Source organism: Dermochelys coriacea, chromosome 7 (genome assembly GCF_009764565.3).
Source record: "Dermochelys coriacea isolate rDerCor1 chromosome 7, rDerCor1.pri.v4, whole genome shotgun sequence".
In the NCBI taxonomy this organism is placed as follows: Eukaryota; Metazoa; Chordata; order Testudines; family Dermochelyidae; genus Dermochelys; species Dermochelys coriacea.
Genome location: NC_050074.1, coordinates 67,678,585 through 67,698,143, shown reverse-complemented (window position 1 = coordinate 67,698,143; position 19,559 = coordinate 67,678,585). Strand labels below are relative to the sequence as shown.

The window sequence follows — 19,559 nt, the reverse complement described above, 5'->3', positions numbered from 1 at the left end:
TCCACATCCTTCATAAGTCTCTGCCCGCCCCCGGAGAGACACCATCCCTCTTGACTCCACCTGTAAAGCCGACGTGACATTTTCCGAGGCCAAAGCTGCGGCCCTTGCTTTTTCATTAATTGGCATTCCTGGGTTGGTGGTGCATAATTATCATGCGGTGAAACACCTTGCGTGTGCCTTCACGAAAGCTATCAACCAGACCTCTACAGTCCTCGCACTTCTTTCACACAAGTTGGGCGAGGTAGGCCAGGGAAAGCTGCAAAATAGGCTAGCTATTGATTATTTGTTACTCCGACATGGCCATTCATGCCAGGCATTTGCTGGTATGTGCTGCTTTAATGTGACCGACGCCGGGCTCTCCATTGAGGCCGATTTATAACGACTCCATCAGTTGGCGGTAGGGATCCGCCAACAGCAAGGAGACACCTGGCTTTGGTCCTGGCTCTTCACTATATTTTTGCTGCCTTTGTGGTCGTTGCCTAGTGTCCCTGTGCTGTGTGCGGTTTTCCTTCCGCACTGCATCCTCATGGTCCTTAGCATCGCTTGAGAAAGCGAGGGGAGGAGTGTAAGTGACTGTGGAAGATTTTGTTACGGCCTAGCCAGGGAACTTCCGCTTTCTCGAGCCAAGAGGTTACTGTGGGACATAGATAGTTGCTTCATTATTGTGGGATAGAGATAGTTTTTGAAGGACATAGCTGCTTTGTTATTGTAGGAGATAGTTCTTGAAGGACACAGCTACTTTGCATGGCCCTTCGCCAGGTAGTAGAAAGCCCCCCTTTAAGAAGCACCTAATTTTATATTCATGAGCTGTTTTTGTGTAATGCTTATTAATGCTGACTGTCTGCCCCTCCATTGGACTCCGTCCCAGGCAAAGCTCCAGTGTGCTAGGTTCCCCGCCTCCGTGACTGCAACGGTTGGAGTCCCCATTGCGGGTGGGTCACTAACCTCCAATAAAGCCAATAACTCACAGCTGTGTGTAAGCCTCATTTTTCTCAGAGTACTCCTGCCAGGCCTGTGGTGCTTCGAGCACCGTGGCCCAGAACAGGGAGTTTGAATTCAGCCCAGTACAGAGATAGAATGAGCTTCAAACTTTTGATCAAAACTCAAATCCAGGAGGTTGGTGCCATCTTTAAATACAAATTTTATATATAATCTGCAGCGATTAGGTTGTGAGATGAGAAGTAGCATTTGAAATAGCCTATTCACAATGGAAAATGAAATTAGTTCATGCTCCTATATCAACACTTTGCTATAAATATCCCTAGCCCCAATTTAGCAAAGCATTTAAGCAAATGTTTAACTTTAAGCACATTCTTTGCTTAATAGGAATGGTCTGGTTTTAAGCACATACTTGATGCTTTGCCAAATCAGGGCCTAAATCCAGTACAAAACTATAGTATTTGAACTGTGTTAACCATATCACCATAAGCAACAACAACATGGTAGTTTTAGCAGTCTTATTCCTCAGTATTTCATGGTCTTTTCAGGCTTCCCCTCCCGACCCCAGTAAAGCACTGTAATTGCTAGAGGTACTTTGTGCTGGTCTGAATGATCAAGTAAACATAGCAAAGAAACCCTGAGATTAGCCCCACAACTGATCAAGTGGACACTGACTAATATTGGAAAAAAGGGATTTATAGGGAATTGGATGGCTCCTTGGGAGGGATTGCTAATGGGATAGCGAGTCATCACCGTGAAGTCACCACACTAGCTCTCTCACACTGCCACCAAATGCAACTACTCTCAGCTGTGAGGAGGACATCAGTCCACCGGAAGCCGCGGTGAAACATTTCATACAGGCCACCAAACAGCGTTTTGGTCACTACTGGCCAGCGACAGATTTGAACTAATGACCTAGAAGTGAAAGATTCTCTATCCCATTAGCAATCCCCTGCAATAAGCCATCCAATTCCCTATAAATCCCTTTTTCCAATATTAGTCCCAGTAAGACAGTTATTTGCAAGCTTTAGTAACTATCACAGTTGACTGAGTGACCCGCAAGGTGCCTTGTTCCCTGCTTGGTTCTGCAGCAAGCAGCATACTTATGCTTCTGCACTACACCATCTATTTTAAGCTTGATCCAGATAACCCTTCACATGTAACCTCACCGTCTGCCCCGTGGATATGAATTACCAGATGTCCCACAATTAGCTCTTGCATAGCACTGGGTAAAGTATGTTGTGTTAGGTTCAATCATTCTGAACCAGTTCTGAAACTGAAAAAAGAGCACATCCTTCGGGACATGCCATCTCACTAACCTCTTATCAGCCGAGTGCAAAGGGAAGTCACCTAACTATCTAGGGAGTGGTTTGTGCATTTAAAGAACAGTAACCTTACTTCCAAGTCAGCTTGCTACAATGATTCTGGATGAGTTCAAGGTTCTAGCCAAACTCTTTAAATAGCCCTAAGAGCCCTTGTAATTGCTGACTAATTTTTTTTAAGGATTTACTAGACTATTAGCCTTAGTAATACCCTGTGGCAGTGAGTTGCCTAGGACACATTGTCCCTTTCAATCTCTTCCTTGTTCATTAACTCCCCATATCATGTGTAAGAAATGCAGGGCTTGGGATTCACACTTTTCTCAGACTCCTTGAATATCTGGATGCAACAAGCTGAACAGAGGAAGCACGTGAGCCCTAACTTTCAGCCTCCTTCTGTGAAGCAATTTAACTCAGAAACCAAATTTACTACCATCACATTTTGCTGATCTTGCATGGACTTTTTGTTCTTTGACACAGCTTTAAATGCCAAGTATTGCAGTTATGATCTCAAAACGCATTTCATAGGAATGCAATTAGTACTGTATGGGGGAAGTAACCACAATTTTGAAACAAAACAATTTGAAAAGGGCTGCGGAGTTAGGTAGGGCCTTATCCTACAAACAGTTACTGCTTTGTATATTTCAGAGTCCCAGTGACTCTCCACACAGCAGAGCTCATGTCACCCAAAAGGATCGTAAGTACATTATACAATTAAGTGACCTACAGGGATCCATTTATTCCCCACTGAAATGCAGACACCTCCAAGTCAGAATGCTGTTGAAGAACATACAACCAACACAGGAAGGAAAAACTACCTTTCACAATTGAAATTATAATGGGAATTTAAATAGATAAGACAATAGAATTTAAATAGATAAGATAATTTAGCCTGTGGTCTGGCTAAATTCCAGCCTGAATAACACCCTTATTCAAATACAGAACAATTGCTATGAGATCTTTAAAAACCATAAATGGTCAAGATCTCAAGGCACAGAACTTCCAAAAACACTGTGTTCTTTAAACACCACACTGTTGCTCAGTATGACCCAAAAGGGAAGAGAGCCATCATCTTCACACTATGCAGCGTTCTAGGAGCCTCTTATACATCCCACACCCACACTTTATTTGAAGCAGGGAGATCACAAACCAAGGTAGCATGGACTATAGGCATATCTAGCAAATGGTTCCCAAGTAAAGTCAGCCTTCTGTCAGAGGCCTTTTAATTTTATAAAGAGACAATCTTTTCCATTACTTTACACAATACACCACAGCCCCCACATGGTTCATATGTTTGTGATATTTTATTCTGGGTCTTTAATTCACAACCAGTGTGACAAGTTTTACCTACTGTAGCATTTTAGGCCAATACCCAACATGAACTCATCTTCAGGGTGAATGTCACATAGAAATCTTTTGCACCGGCACATGAACACTTCACTTTCAGTGAAACTCAAATCAGGTGAAAAGATATAGACAGTAATAACGATAGTCTTTTTATATAAACGTTTGTGCTAACTTTTATGCCTTTTATACACTTCTGACACACACCCAGTCATAAAAACGCTCTGCATGCTGTACTAGGCTCATTAAGATACATCTTATTCCCCAGACAGCCTGCCCTTGGCACTGACCACTCCCTCCTTCTCATGAAAGACATCCCAAGGCTGTGTAATGTTTTCCACGTGTGAAAGAACAGCTTGCTTGTTTTGCTGTAGCCCTTGTTTAGAAGGTTCTGTGCTGTCCTTTTTCCAAATTCAACACAAAAACAAAGTGATCATGTTGGCTTTTAAAATGGGGAGGAGGGGAAATTCACTTGCATGAAACCAGAGTGAACTCATTTTGGACAGCACAAGAGGCTATTATCCTAGTAAAGAAAACCTCCCTTGAATTATAACACGGCTGCTACTCTGAAACCTCCCTTGAATTATGTCACTTAAAGGTGGGTTCACAGGATGTAGTCAAGTTTTCCATATCTAAGATGGGTAATATTTTCAACATAAGTATAAAATGGCATGGGCAGGAACTAGAGATCTCTCCAAGGTGGAGGGATCTTCAGAGAATTTGATTAACTACAGAAGGAGGGAAAATGGGGCCTGTGATAAAGCCAACGCTAAAAGTTGTAAAACATGGAAAATCACAGGAAACCAAAATGATCACTTAGAATTATGCTGTGCAGTGATGCAACTGACATTTTACAGGACATCATTATATAAAAACTAATGTGGATACACAAATTATGTGAGGTAAAGAGCCAACAACAAACATACAAAATATAGAACAAACACTAACCGATGTCAAATTTCTCTTGATCAGTTTCAAGTTCTCTTCTACCTAATGCTCTGCTCAATCTTACAGGCTGCATAACTCAGTCTTCAGCAGTGAGTAAGATCAGAATACATCCCCATCTGTTCACATTTGTAAAGTAGCAGCTGAGGTATGTGGGCAAGGTTTCATCTTATTGTTCATTATCTCCAGGGAGCAACTGAATAACCCCCCCAAAATGATGCAGCAGGCTGAAATGAGTGGGAACAGATGCAGCTTTCCTATACTATGTAAGGTCGGGAGAAGGGAGGAAAACCAATTCAAAGAAAAATGTCTGTCAGTGTAAAACTCTGGAATGGAGTCTGAGACTTCTCTGAGAGACACTTACTGTGTGGGATACAGACACAGACTGTATTCATTTATCATTCAAATACACATGCAGAAGTTAGCTTCCAGAATTCATATTTAGACACCTATGTAAGTGGCCTGATTTTCATAAAGGCTGAATACCTTCACATGCCTAGGCTAGCATGCGCTAGTCCAGTGATACGCAGACCTCAGTGGTTCAGGAGCCAAATGTTGGTTGCTGTTATCAAAAGAGCCACAGTAGTGTGAATTCATTGTTTCATTTACAATAGTGCTATATATTCATATTTAAACAGTATGAGAGGGGAAATATTTAATGTTTATATTTTATTCTCACAGCAAAATGACTGACCAAGTAGTATTATTTTATCAACTACAATTGGTTAACATAGTAAAAGCATCCTGATTGGTTAATAATTAAAATCACACAGTATTTTAATATCACGTGCTGCAAAGAGCTGCATTAAAGAGCCATTTGCAGCTTGCGAGCCTCAGTCTGAGTATCACTGCTCCAGTCCTTCCTACAATTCAGAGACAAAAATGGGTAGTGTGTGCTCTTTACACAGCAAACAATATGAAGGAATCACATGAACAGTGGGGACCAAATGAGTGCATTTACTCACTAATTTACAGCATACTAAGCTTTGCTATGTACTCTAGTCAGGTTCTACTAGATTCAAACAGAAGAGACAGTGATGGTTACCAAAAAGGGCTCACAAACTATTTAAAGGGATAGTACCCAACTTTTATACCTACAGTTGTGCATCTCTCTAACTGCCAAGGCTGATGTATCGGACACAAAATGTGGACAAAAAAATTACTTATGTAGGCAACTGATTGCTGTGGGATTCATTCCTTCATTGTAAGTAAATTTTTATACTTTCAGTTTCATGCCTCATTTCTGATTTAAACCATTTTCAACAATGAAAATGAAGCAACTCCCAGTTTGGTGGAAGGAAGGTAACTTTGCGACTAAAATTAGGGTGACAGAAAGTAGTGCACCAAAGTGACCTGTGTTTAATGCCACAAATGAGGCTTCTGTTTGCCTTAACATCAAAAAGCATCATTTTAACACAGGCAGACAGAGACATTAATGCTAGCACTGCCAGATACACAAAAATGCCTAACAAATCTATTAGAACCAACATATTATGATACTGACCAGGGAAAATGATATCTAGGTAGAGATGCATGAATAAATTCATATTGTTCTACCACACCAGTCTTTACTTCCCCTTTTACAGACACTAGCATCCCTTGCTGACACCAGCATTGTCCCTCAGATGAGTGGTAGCAGATGGCTGGGACCTTGCAGGTTGGCTTCCCAGCGCAAGAGAAATCAATAACTCAGATAGATATGTTTAGTTTACACTATTTACACATGTCAGTCCTGGAACAGAGATGGTCAAACGTCATGCAGGGCACCTCCATTTTTCAGAAATCACAGCCCAAAACTAATGTCTGGTTACTAGAAATTTAGTCTAATGTACAAGAATTTACTCTAATCAGAGATCAAACTCTGATGCTGCCTCACAGCTCCCTCTCCAAGGACCCTTGCCCCTACACACAAACTTGCAAAACAACTAGCAACAACACAAGATGTTCCAAGATGGCACTTTTGATTGCTTGCACACTAAGGAAGAACTCAGAAGAAAACTATGTAACACACCACTGGGGGACACCTGCCAAAACGGCATACTAAAGACCAAAGAGACAAAGACAGGAATAGACAAGAAGAATGAGCATCAGGAAAGGAACAAGAGTAAACTGATGATTGAGATTAATTTATTTACATTTGTCTCCTAATACTGGAGAGTGATCTGCCATTACGGATTAGGCAAAAAAGGAGAGTCATCCTCCGCACCCCACCCTGTCAGTCTGATCATGGCCTGAAGGTTCTGCGCACATCGTCTGAAGAGTATCAAGATGTGATCTCGATTCAGTCCAGACTTACACCCTTACCTGCAAACACTTATGCACTGTGAGTAGTCTCATTGATATCAATGAAACTACTTCTGGCTTCTAAACTTAAGCACCTGCTTAAGTCTTTGCAAAATCAGGGTCTAAGCCCTCAGACCTGCAATTGCATCCATGCAGGAGGAACCCCACGCAGAGCCCCTGAAGTCAGCAAAGACCTGCCTGGGATCAGGAGTTGCTTGGTGCAGATTGGCATTCTTGCAATTCAGACTACTTCTTGGAGGGGGAAGTGGACTCTTCCCGCCACTTTCCGGTCTTTTTCCTCTAACAGCTGTGAATGGAAGTGACATATTCCATAACTCACAAGGCTCAAGAAATACAGTATTACTATCATTTTCTATTAGCTGCCCTTCTATCTGTGTAATGAGGATAATGATACTGACCTCCTTTGTAAAGCACTGAGATCTATAGATCTCAAACTGTTATATAAGAGCTAAGTATTGTTTATTTTTAAAACCCAATACCTCAAAATTTAAAAATAATTCATTTTATGTACAACGTATGTATATCTATAAATATAGCCAAAGAGCTAAAATCCTAATAAAAAACTGAGAGCAGAGACACATGTAGGTTATTCTAGAATTGCTCAGAGTAGCTAGTATTCCTTATGGTGTTTAATTATGTGGTGTGTTGTGTTGATAAGAGTTCAAAAAGCCTTCATTTATGATGCATTGCTGCTTTTAGATGTGACAACAAAAACCAGGAATGATTTAGCACTTTGATGAAAGCAAATAAATGTTTCAGCTCAGTGTTAGACAATACATCAGGGCGCATTTGGAAATGGAACACTAAACTCTTTGCTTTCCAGTCAGCACTAGTGGTCTCAAGGTAAAGTACTTAATGGTTCAAAGTCTATTACCCTGTTCTAGACTCTCATTGATCTAAATCCTCTTTCCTATCCTCCTGATGTGTCTGATTAAAACACTTAGCTTTGGATCACAGTTCAAGCTGTGCTTAAAATCAACTAGATTGGCCCAATGCCAGGTAAGCCTCATTTTTTGTTGGTGCAATTGTGGCAACATTGAAATAAATGTAGTGTCTGAATTGGGGGGAGGGGGGAAGAGGGAGAACAGCTGTGCAAAATATATGCCTATTTGGCACATAGGCCAATAACAATAATGAAGGGACCCTGACAAATATATACGCATAAACAGGAAATAAACCTAAGAAACAGGTAACCTATAAGTGCCAGAATCAAAGTAAGAAATGAGCGAGACCAGGTAAGTGGACTACCTGTGCAAATTTCCAGATCATAGCTCTTAAATCCAGGGAAAAAAACAAACAAAAAAACATTTACCTGGGTCCTTCAATCTCATTGCTACCCATGACCCACCTTGCTTTTTGGTTGGTCTACTCTCTATCATCTTTCCCACTCATGAGTTAACTAGTCTAGGATCAGATCCTGCAGCCTTTGTGCAGTCAGATCTTCCGCTAACTTCATAAAGGCTGAAAGATCAGGCCCCTTATACTGACTATTTCCAGGAAGGAAGCAGGACACTCCCCCACCTCCCAATCTTCCTACAATACCCAGTACCCACATGGGGCAGAACATTTCCTATTGCCTAGTTGACCACATTTTTCTTTTTTAACTTTGGACCATTGCTTCTTGTCTTACCGTCTTTTGAGGTGGAAAAGAGTTCCCTTCCTTAGTTGAGAGAGAGAATTCCTTCCTTGAAATTATTCATAGGCTTATTACAATTTGTATTACCTCCTCTTCTCCCATCCTGACTCTTCATTTCTTGAGCATAATCAATTAGCTCCCCAGTTCTCTCCTGTGTATTTTATCTTCCAATCTGTATAATATTTAGTGCTCTGTGAATTCTCTGTATCAGCTTTCCTCAGTGGCAATGTTAGTAAGTGACCTTAGAAGTGCATTAGCTTTCTAAGTAAAGCATCACAAACATTTTTTGAAGAGATCATAATAAAGTTATGCCTTTGAATTACTATTTGGGTCACAGCAGCGTCCATAGATATTACCACAATATAACTACTAATAAATATGTAAAGCCACAACAAATAGGTCTGTGTGTGAGCCTTCCATTGAATTCCAATAAGAACCACAAAATTAGGCACGAAGGACCATGTGAGGCACACCTGTACATTTAACTTTGTTTTGGCAAAATGCTGCCACACAAAATTTTATCAGCATATGTACAAAACTATGGTTATCGTAAAACTATAACTGATGTACCAAAACTTCACATTATAAGCAGCATCTAGCTTTCTAAATAATGCAGAGCTTCACATGAAAGCCCTCACTTTATTTCACTCCCTGAATCTTGGTCATTATTTGTTCATTTCAGTTTCAGCATTTATTGGACTCACCCCTATGTCCCTGGTGTAACCATCTATACCTGAAATTGTACAAAACTGCAGTCTGGTATATATTTCTGTAATGATTAGTGCATGGTAATAAATACATTGTCTTTTTTAGAAAGAAACCTCAAGAGAAAAGGACAGAGGGAGGATCATAATTCAGATTATGCATCTGGCTCCTGACAACATGAACCAAAGCCTTTGCTCCTGCTAATCTAGATCTTTTATTAGGTAGTTTAGAGTATGTCAAGTTGTTTCATGCTATGGACCACATTTTAATAGAGTTTCATGGCTATCTGCATTCCTACTCATGATCACAAAACATCCATGTGGCAAATGAAGCAATTGTTTCCAAGAAATAAAGTTTTTGGGAAAGTATTTAAGCTGCCTTTCCATGCAGGTTTGTAGCTGGAAATAAGGAGGAGAAGCCAGTCCTATATGATCAGCCAGCTCTCGTTTGACTATTGTAGGCTTATTCTACATGCCAGTGCTGGTCAGGAGCCCTTATGTGATTAACTGTGTAACTAAGAAATTATCAGACATTCTCATGCTCTGCTCAGCAGAGTTATGAACTGAAGTTCCCAGACTTGTCTTTTGAAGGCGTTGTGCAGGTTTCCTTTGAGGACAAAGACTGAGAGGTCAGATATGAAGTGATTGCTTTGTGAAAATTGCCCACTTCACTTCACATGGTGTTCTACAGCATACGTGAACCCCCCGCCTTTACTTAACACTCTGTTGTACCTTGCATTTAGCTTGGACATTCTGGTTACCTTCCCCAGACCTGAAAAAGAGCTCTGCGAAGCTCATAAGCTTGTCTCTGTCACCAACAGAAGTTGGTCCTATAAAAGATATTACCTTACCCACCTTGTCTTTCACATCCTGTGACCACCACAGCTACAACAGTATGGCAAACTTTCCTCCTACAACCTATTTTAAAGGATTCATGGCTTGCTTCTGCTATATGCCACCTGAAACATGACATATGCACACTGTATGTTATCAGAAGATGGGTAAAGATTAAACCTCATTTCTGCCGGTTCCTGCCTCTTTAAAAAAAAAACAAAAAAACCAATCCTGGAACATTACAGGTCACATAGCAGGAACATGGGGGAGCATTGGACATGTCTTTTATTCACTATGCATGTTTTCATTGAAATGGCTTGTTTGGTCCCTCCCTTTGGCAAGACATTCCCTTTTCTGAATCAGTTTGTGACCTCCTGAAGCTATGGAAAAGGGAGCATAGGCCAATGGTTAGGACCCAAATTAGGAGTCAGATTCAGGTTCTATTCCCAGCTCCACCTCTGACTTGTTGAATTGCCTTGGACAAGTTGCTTGATATCCTGCCCCTCAGTTTCCCCACTTGTTAAGTGTTACCTATGTCATGAGGCTTAATACACTCAGGCACCAAGTCACTCATGGCAACTGCTACAAAAATGCAAAGTAATACAATGCTCAGCCTCATTGCTATTTTACAGTACAACTTCCCTTCCTCCACAGCAGGAGAATCGTCACTTGCTGTATTCAAGGCCTACAGCCACCTAAGCCTCTCTCAGCAATCAACTTCTCATTCCTGTGAGGAAATAGGTTCTTCCTCCACTTTCAGTTGTTTTCCACTTTGGCAAGTGCAATTTACAAAGCTAATCTGCCAAAGACCCAAGCAATCTAACCCTGATCTCTGGGTTACTCAGAGAATTCCCTGACTAGTTTTTCTGCAGTATGATATGCCATGGATCCATTTGACCATTTGGTAGCCCTGGTATACTCCACGTTAGTGATGGGTCGCACTCTTGTATGATCTAAAGTTGTATTATACAGTACAGCTTTACAGCAGACAAGTTTTGGTTTCCAGGAAGTGTGTAACAAAGGGGTGCAGCCTATTTAACAGAAAATATTCTATATATTTTGGAAGCAGCATGCTTAGAATAGGGGACTAGGACTCTCAAATTCTACTCCTGCTTCAATCATTTAGCCACTGTGGGATCTTAGTTAAGTCAATTTCTCTAGGCCTAAGTTTACCCCTCTCTGATTTGGGTATAACTAATATTCACTGATACCTATAATATTTTACAGGGGTGTTCTGCGTCCTAATGAGGCTTCATGAAGAGTTGAGATCCTCAGTCCAAGGCTGGTTAAAAATGCAAAGGGACGATATTACTCACTTGTTTTCCACTTGAATCCTCTATTTTCCTGTCAGTTTCCTGGCCCATCTAGTTGATCACTCACAAACTCTGAAGCAACTGCTGCAAACAGCTTGGAGGTATTAGATTCTTAGCCAGTTTTGGCAATTACACTAGGCTAGATTGTATTGGCACCAAGACAACCTAGGAGCAACATTTCCAATTACTGACTCACTGCTGGCTTTCAACAGAGTACAAACTGTATTGTTCTGAACAGGGCTGGCTCCGAAGAGGTCTGGTACATTATCCTAAGGTTTCTCTCTTTCTCCCTGTGACTCCATATGTGTGCATACCATTATGCATGCAGTTATTCTCAGCAATACATTCTGTAACCATTTGGTTACACAGGGTCCGCTGTTGTTTGCACTGTTGGTGTAGTCATGTTGGCCCCAAGCTATTAGAGACAAGGTTGGTGAGATGGTATCTTTTATTGGACCAACTTCTGTTGGGAAGAGAGACAAGCTTTTGAGCTTACAGTGAGCTCTTCTTCAGATTCAAAGAGCTCTGTAAGCATGAAAGCTTGTCTCCTTCACCAACAGAAGTTGGCTCAATAAAAGATACCATCTCACCAACCTTGTCTCTCTACTGTCATCTGCACCGCTGTACTTCAGTGTCAGAAAATAGAGCTCTTTACCGAAACAATGTAAAGCTTCATGCATAAAGTATAGATACTAGACAACACAAGTTCAGTTCAACTGCTATATTGCTGCTTATGACAGTAATACTAGCAGGCTGTAATGTGAAGGCATTCACAATGCAGGCTGTAGCCCACAGAATCTTGCAGTGTTGATCAAAGGTGCTCTCATGTATAATATGTCTTCAGTGGAAAATGCAGGTCCTAGGATGCCACACTCCTGATGCTTAGAAAGCAATGTGTATGGCTGTCAACATGATCCTTGATTAGGCAATTACTGACTGCCCCTTCTGTGATTTGTAGTCTGTGTCTTTTTATTCACCCTTTTTCTTTGCAATTAGACTAGCAGTCCTTTCATCTTTTCAGAGGATCTGAATGGTTTTCCCATTCATGTTAATTTCTTAAAGGACTGAAAAATAAAGCACTTGCTTATATTTCTGTGCTTTGTACCTGTGGTTCCTACCCTCTCTTATTGGCCTATTATGTATATTTTCATACAAAAATTAGCAGATAATAGGAACAGTTTGTGTGACATTCTAAATGTTAAAGTGAGTTTAGCGCTGGTGAAATCTCTGGTCCTTGGACCTTTACTTATCCCCAGAACTGGTTACAGCAGCAGCAATGCAAACTTCCTACACAAAGATCATCCCAAGGGCTTCAATGCTGCCCTAGAGGGACCCACCCCTGCAGGCAAAAGGTCAGTTTAGTTTCCATGTCTATTCAACCCTCACTCTCTTGCCTGCAGATGCCAACAAAGAGGGACAGGTGTCCAGTGGGACCTATCCAGTGCACACTGAAATGGATCCAGAACAAAACCCCTTGTTTTACATACAAACAGCTTTGATAACTTCTGGTCACTACTAGCCAACCACCATTAGCTAAGTTGAGACGGGGGAGAGGAGACAATTCTCAGAGTACCTATAGGCATGTCTCCTTGCTTTGATCAGCAAAATGATCTCCTCCTAGTGATGAAATGTCTTATCCATATCTGCTCAGGAAAAAGTTCATTGATCTTCACCCCCTTCTCTCTAGTGAAGGATGTTTTTCTTTCCCTATACGTTGCCATAACATTTTTGTTCCTGGGGTGATTTCCCTTTGAAGCCTATTACTGCATCTCCTTCCCTGGTCATAGGGGACACCTCATCAGACAAAATCCTTGCCCAGCACATGCCCACCCCTAACTTCAGTCAGCCCTTTTACAAGAAATCAGACCCAGGAATGCTACTGATGTTTCTCTCATTGCAGTACAAAATCTGCCTACAGACATCCCCTCTTTACTTCATTTCTCCTCCCTACAACTCAGCAATATCACTGAGCGTGTATTTACTTCTTTTATCAAGTACTGGACTTGTTCAAGTGAGAGAGAGAGAGAGAGAGAGAGAGAGAGAGAAGGTTTATGCAAACATCATTGGCCACTGGTATGTTGGGAACATCTCAACAGCCGGATTTTGTACAAACCCATATTTGCATGACCTAATTAGTTTCTCATGTTATGCCATTGCCAAAATGAATACACTGGAGAATGCTTTCTCCGATGGTAATTAGTAGCTTACTTTCCAGAGAACTGCAACTGTAACATTCTGTTTCCTCTGTTCCAAAACCTTCCTTCCACTCTTCTGTTGAAGAATTTACTTAATCAGGTCAGTCATGCATGGGCTGTTTTTTATATCTAGTAAGTCACTTTGTTGCTAGTTATGTGCTCTTTGCCTGAATTTTTGTTCTAAGGCCTAGATCGATAAAGAGATCTGGGTGCCTAGCCAGTTTTAGGGACAACTGAAATCCACAAAATCCCTGCTTGGTGGCTACCTAACCCTGCAGACACCTAAACTCAGAGTGCCTAAATTTCTGCCACTGGGCATGCACATTGCTGCCTCACTTCTAGCTCCCAGATGCCTCTCTTATGTCTAAGACTCTGCACGATTCTCAAGCCAGGTGTAGATAGGTGTTCCTCCCCGCCCTTGCCAGTGGGGCCTGATCCAGAGCATGCCTAACTCCTCACATAATAACTAGGGAGGAGGTGGTGGCAGCAGCCTCCCTTATAACCATTGATGCTAGTTCAATTTCCCCCCCCCCCCATCCCTGATGAGGAGAATGGATTTGAACAGTCGTTTCCCACCAGGTGAGTGCCCTAACTACTGGACTATAAAGTCACTATAATTTAATACAAAGTAGAACAGCTTCAACAAGAGAAAGACCACTTATCAATATTTTATAGTTCAGCTGCTCTGTCCCAAGAATGGACCTCAAATACAGCAAATGAGAGAGACCAAACTCTCCACTGTCTGCAACAGCATCTCGCAAAGGACATCAGCATAACAAAACTAAAAGCAACATTTCTTCAAAAAGAATAAAAATTTGTGTGCATGCTAAGAAAGAGCATGTAAGATTATATACAACAGCACCATCTGGAGCAACATCAAAGTGGGGTAGATTAAAGCGGGCTAGGGAATTTCTAGTGCAAGGCAGCAGGATCCACACAGATCCTTGTGCACTACAGGTGAGCATGGAGTAGATTTACACCTCATCTTGCTCCAAACTAAAGTGTTCATGTAGACAAGCCATTAGGGTCAAATCTGTTTTATTGACACACCCAAACGTTTATTACCACTAGCCCTGAAAGGTCGATACAGCCACAGAACGAAGCAGCTGGATTCTATTCTGCCTCATGCATCAAGGAAAACATAACTGAATTCCAACTGCAGAATCTTTATTAGTGGGGATGACATAAGAGGTAGAAGGAGACACATGGATTTTACCAATCCCAGTGGAGCTGGTAGGGATTATTTTTAGTCCTTTTGGACTGTCAATTGACCAAGGTTAACATGGAGGCTGAATAAAGATTGAATCCCATGAGGTCATGTATAAAAGCTGACTTTAAGCAGTTTTATTTTCAAATAGCTTGATTTCAACTTTCCTAGGAATGTGTCAATTAGAACATAAGAAAACCTGTTTAATTTAGCAGGTGTTTTCAATAAAGGGGGCCCTGTTGATCCTGGATAGTGGCCTTTTAAAAAAAGAAAAAGTGCATTAGCTCACCAGTATATAGCATCTGGCCCTTTAGATTTGATGGTTTGAGAAAAGGCAGCTATCACATTAAGAAAATCAATCTACGGAGACATCTTAGTTGGGCCTCTTGATATCAGTCTCATGAACATCTGTTTGAAGCTAGATTATACCCAATAAGACATACTGGGAAGCTCCACCATCCATTCTGTCTCACAAGTGGGAGGGGAAAAAATTATAATAGGACCAAATTATAGGATTTTTCCAGCTCAGGGGTGCTTAAACATTTCCATAGTGCAGACCTTATTGAATAGGTTGTAATGTGCATCCTCCTCCATCATTAGCCATCGTATGGTCCCTCCCCATCCACAATGACCATGTGACACAATGACTGCTACGTTGCAGTCACCTAACATTTTGGCAGTGGATACAACAATTTCTTCCATGGAAAACTATACTTACTGTCAAAATGTTTAGCTGCCTTTGTTGGGATAAGCATTTTGTCCTTTAAAAACAAGTAAACAGTGTGAATGTTTGTTGTTGCCATTCATTTAATCTCTCCTTCCCCTGGGCTCTATTTTTGGAAATAAGGAAGAAGAGAAGAGATGTAGTACAGGGCCCAGACAGGTTTCAGGAGGCACTTCAGCAAATGGAGGAGTCAGCAGCTAAGGTTGGCTGCTATGTTTCGTGGTCAAAAGACAAAGCTGCAAAACCTAGGATCAGGTCCACCCACAACACCAATCTCTTTAAGTAATGAAGCTGTCAAAACAGTCTCCAGATTTTGCTATTTGGGTTCTATGCTCACCAGTTCCTCCTCTTGCATGGAGGTTCTCCACTGGATTGGATCACAGTGTCTGCCATGGGTCATTTACAATGAATATGGAATCAACATCATCTCAGCAGGATGACTACATTCAGGATCTATTCAAGCTGACTCCTGTCCATACTGCTGTACGGTGGACATTGTGCCGCTCAGACTAGGCAAAGCTAGAAGCTTTCCACACAAAATGCCAGTGTCATATATTGGGCATAAAGTGGAATGACATCATTTATAACGCAGATGTTTATGGTCGCTCCGGTCTACAGACTACTGGGGCCATTGTCTGCAGACAGCGTCTTACACTTTTGGGACATATTGTGAGAATGTCAGAAGTCGTTCCGGGAAACGCTGTTCCCCAGGTGCTTGTAACATCCAGAATAAAAATTCCACCAACCAAGGGGTGGAACCAGCCCAGAGGCAGACCCCACTATTACAGGGGTGCGTCAAGTGTGTTCCAACGTTGGACTTTCAGCCCGTCAAGCCCTTGTGGCTGTACAGGAATGGACCAAATGGCTAACTATCACTACAGACAACCATTTGGTGAAGCACTGAAGAATAAAGAGATGCATCACTATGTGACCAGCCAGCTCTCCAAAGACCACCAGCAAGTTCTCCATAAACTACAAACCAGTTTGGAAATCTTTATTCTCCCTTTTAAAAGAAAGCAGATTAATTACCCTAAGCAACATTTTGATTCTTTTGAATTGCTCCCATGCTGAGCAACTTGGGACAGAACCTGAGCCAGTGTAAATTGCCATCGCTCCACAAATTTTAGCAGGAGGATGATCTTCCCTAAGAAGTTCTTCAGCCCCATCCGATTTCCTAAAAGACTTAACATTTCAGAAACTCAGCTGTCAAATTCAGTTTGTCCCTTGAACCAGACTGCAGCATGGAAGTGTTAACATCCTGAGACACCAGCGAGAAGGGAGAATCAGTACAGCTGCCTACTATAACCACACCACCTTTGGCTATTCTGACCTGTGCTATTGACAGGTAGCACACAATGAATACTTAACAAGAGAACATTGTATAGCGTTGCCGTCTGAAACTACGTAGCACCCCCTTAAACAGTTTGGAATCCCACTTGTGAGCCACGCTGTCTTCTACTGAAGCCATCAGAGCAGTGGCAAAGCAGCAGTGTATATAAGTAGCTTAGTTTTGTATATTTGTACATAGTTAATAAATACAGTTATTTGGAATCCAACTGTGCTAGTAACTTGATGTTGTGTAGACAGCATAGGCAACACCTTCCGAATAGACTCACTTTCATTTGGCTAACAATCCATGTGGCAAAGTGCTGGTTCTTACGTTTCCAGCAGCTGAATTTCATTTTCCTTTATATCCTTTATTGTATGATAATAACATTAGCTCTGAGAGTTCACATAAGAGGCATAGGAGGGTAGTTGTCAACGAGATACACCAGTATTGCCAGTCTTAAGACTTAAACACACACAAACAAAATTACAAATCAGGTCTCCAAAAACCTGGAGACTGGCTTAAATGTGAGATTCTTAAAATAAATTTGGGGATCTTTATTTGCTCTCTATTTTTGAACATTTAGGGCAGTGTGCACCAAGAAGCACAGAAGCATAGGTACTAGAAGAATGCCCCAGTTTCACATCAATGCTTTCCCAGTTCTCTCATATTTTTCTAGTCCATCTGATAACCTGAGGTTTCCCCCTTTCTTCATTAGAGCCAGTAAGAACTGCAGAGAGTTTTGCAGAGAAAATGGACATCAGGGTTTATTTACCATTTTATCACCTGGGTTTTTTTTTCCAGTTCTGCAAAATTGATCTCTCCCAAGTATAGAGCAGCTTGTGAAATCCACTTTTAGGAAATTCTGAGCATAACGCTATCATTAAGCGCAGAACCATCATGCCAGTCATTCCATTGTGAAGTCTCCAGAGGCATGCTCTCCTGCCCCAGCATAACTAACTTGCTGGAAAATAGAATTACATTCATTAGTGAAGCACATGTAAAATCGACCACTATCACATTACTCTCAAAGCAACCATCCATGTAACATCACCATCACAAGCACATCTCAAACAAAACTGGGCACATTTAAGAGAAACACCAATCATCTGTGAACAGAGAAGGTATTGATCAGAGCTGAGTGGGAACTGGAGTTCCCATTCTGTGGAAAATTTCACAATTTTGAAGAAAAAAAGTTTCCAAATGGGAATCAAAAATCCAAATTGTGACATTGTTTGTGAAACAGAATTCCATTCAAAAGAATTAAGGGCAGTTGGGGAGGCAGTCAGCCAGGGAGCCTGCCCATCTACCAGCTGGCTGGAAGGAAGCAGCAGGCTGACCAGTCAGCCAGCCTGTCTACCTAGTTTCCAAAGAGACTTTTGATGGGGTCAACACATTCTCGTGGGAGATTTCAATTCCATCAAATCAGCATTTTCTGATGAGAAACATTTTTGCCTTGAAAAATTATTGTTTTTAGCAGTTCTGGTATTTAGGAATATCCTTTAAAAGCAAGTATATTCCAAGCAAAACTTGAGGCTCTGTTCTTAACTTACGTCTTTGTACTGAGATGATGTGACTGTATCATGCACTAAATTCAGGCACTACTTGGTAATCTTCTCCTGGAAGGGCACAAGACAGACAGTAAAAGACACCAAGTGTTTCATGGAAACGCACTGTTGTGAAACCTGCTTTGTGCAGGCTCTGTCTGACAGAGCAGCTGAACTAATCTTTTAGTCCACTTTGTAAAAGTCAGACATTTCTGACTGCGAAAGACATGCTGCTGCTTTTGTTCCCCCACACTTCAAAGGAGGCACTAAGGATTTGGATCCACGTTAGGCTTCTATTAACATTTCTGCTCAGGTCAAAAGATTCACAAAGGTCATCCTCAAAAGCATCCAGGAAAAATACTAACTTTGCAGGCTCAGTCAGACAACAGGATTTCTAGTGGGCCCCACGCAGAACAGATGACACGTTATCAAAGCCACTCTTTGCTGAAGTGGCTTTTGTAATTATTCCCCCGGGTGTTAATTTTCCTTCACCAAAGAATAATGCTTTACTTGTACATATCCCCTTTTCCCAAGAATCTCAAAGCACTTTACAAACATTAAGTAAGCTTCACAGTCCTGTGAGGTAAAGTAAGTATCTTGTTTCCACTTTGCAGTTGGAATCTGAGGGACAGACGGTTTAAAGTGATGTGCTCAAAGTTCCACAGCAATTCTGTGGCAGAGTCTGGATTAGAGCCCAGCTGAACCCAAACCATACACTAATCACTGGCCCAACCGATATAGGCTAGCCCCATTAGACAAAAATGTATATTTGGTAACAGTTAGTTGTGATCCTGTTAAAAGAAACCAAGTCTTCAAGACAAGCCTTCCTTGGCACTGAAATTTTCATGCATGACAGTATCAAAGACAAATATCATGATTTGGGTTAAGATTTAAGATGGCTCCAAAACTGAAAATTCAGTGCCGTGAGCCCCAGATTAGGTACACAGCAGTACTTTTAAAGACATTAGGCAGAAAGAACAACTACTAGTAAAGGCAGCGTTGGCAAGAGCACTGGTCCAGGATTCAGAAAACCCAGGGTCTATTCCTGATTCTGCCACCGGCCTACCAGATGATTTGCCTGTGCCTCAGTTTCTCTGTCTGTAAAATGGGGTAATCGTAACCTTTGTAAAGTTCTTTCAGATCTGTGGATGAAAAGCCCTACACAAGAGCTAGATATTACCACCACCTGTGATTCAATACTATTTAATCCAGTAGAATTTC

The 19,559-nt window shown here is 41.4% G+C and overlaps 1 protein-coding gene across 1 annotated transcript in view; it reads right to left on the bottom strand.

Annotated features, from left to right (window-relative positions):
- LOC119858670 (L-threonine dehydratase catabolic TdcB-like) overlaps positions 1-19,559 on the bottom strand; it is a 96,350-nt gene that overhangs the window by 56,630 nt on the left and 20,161 nt on the right. The window lies entirely within an intron of this gene.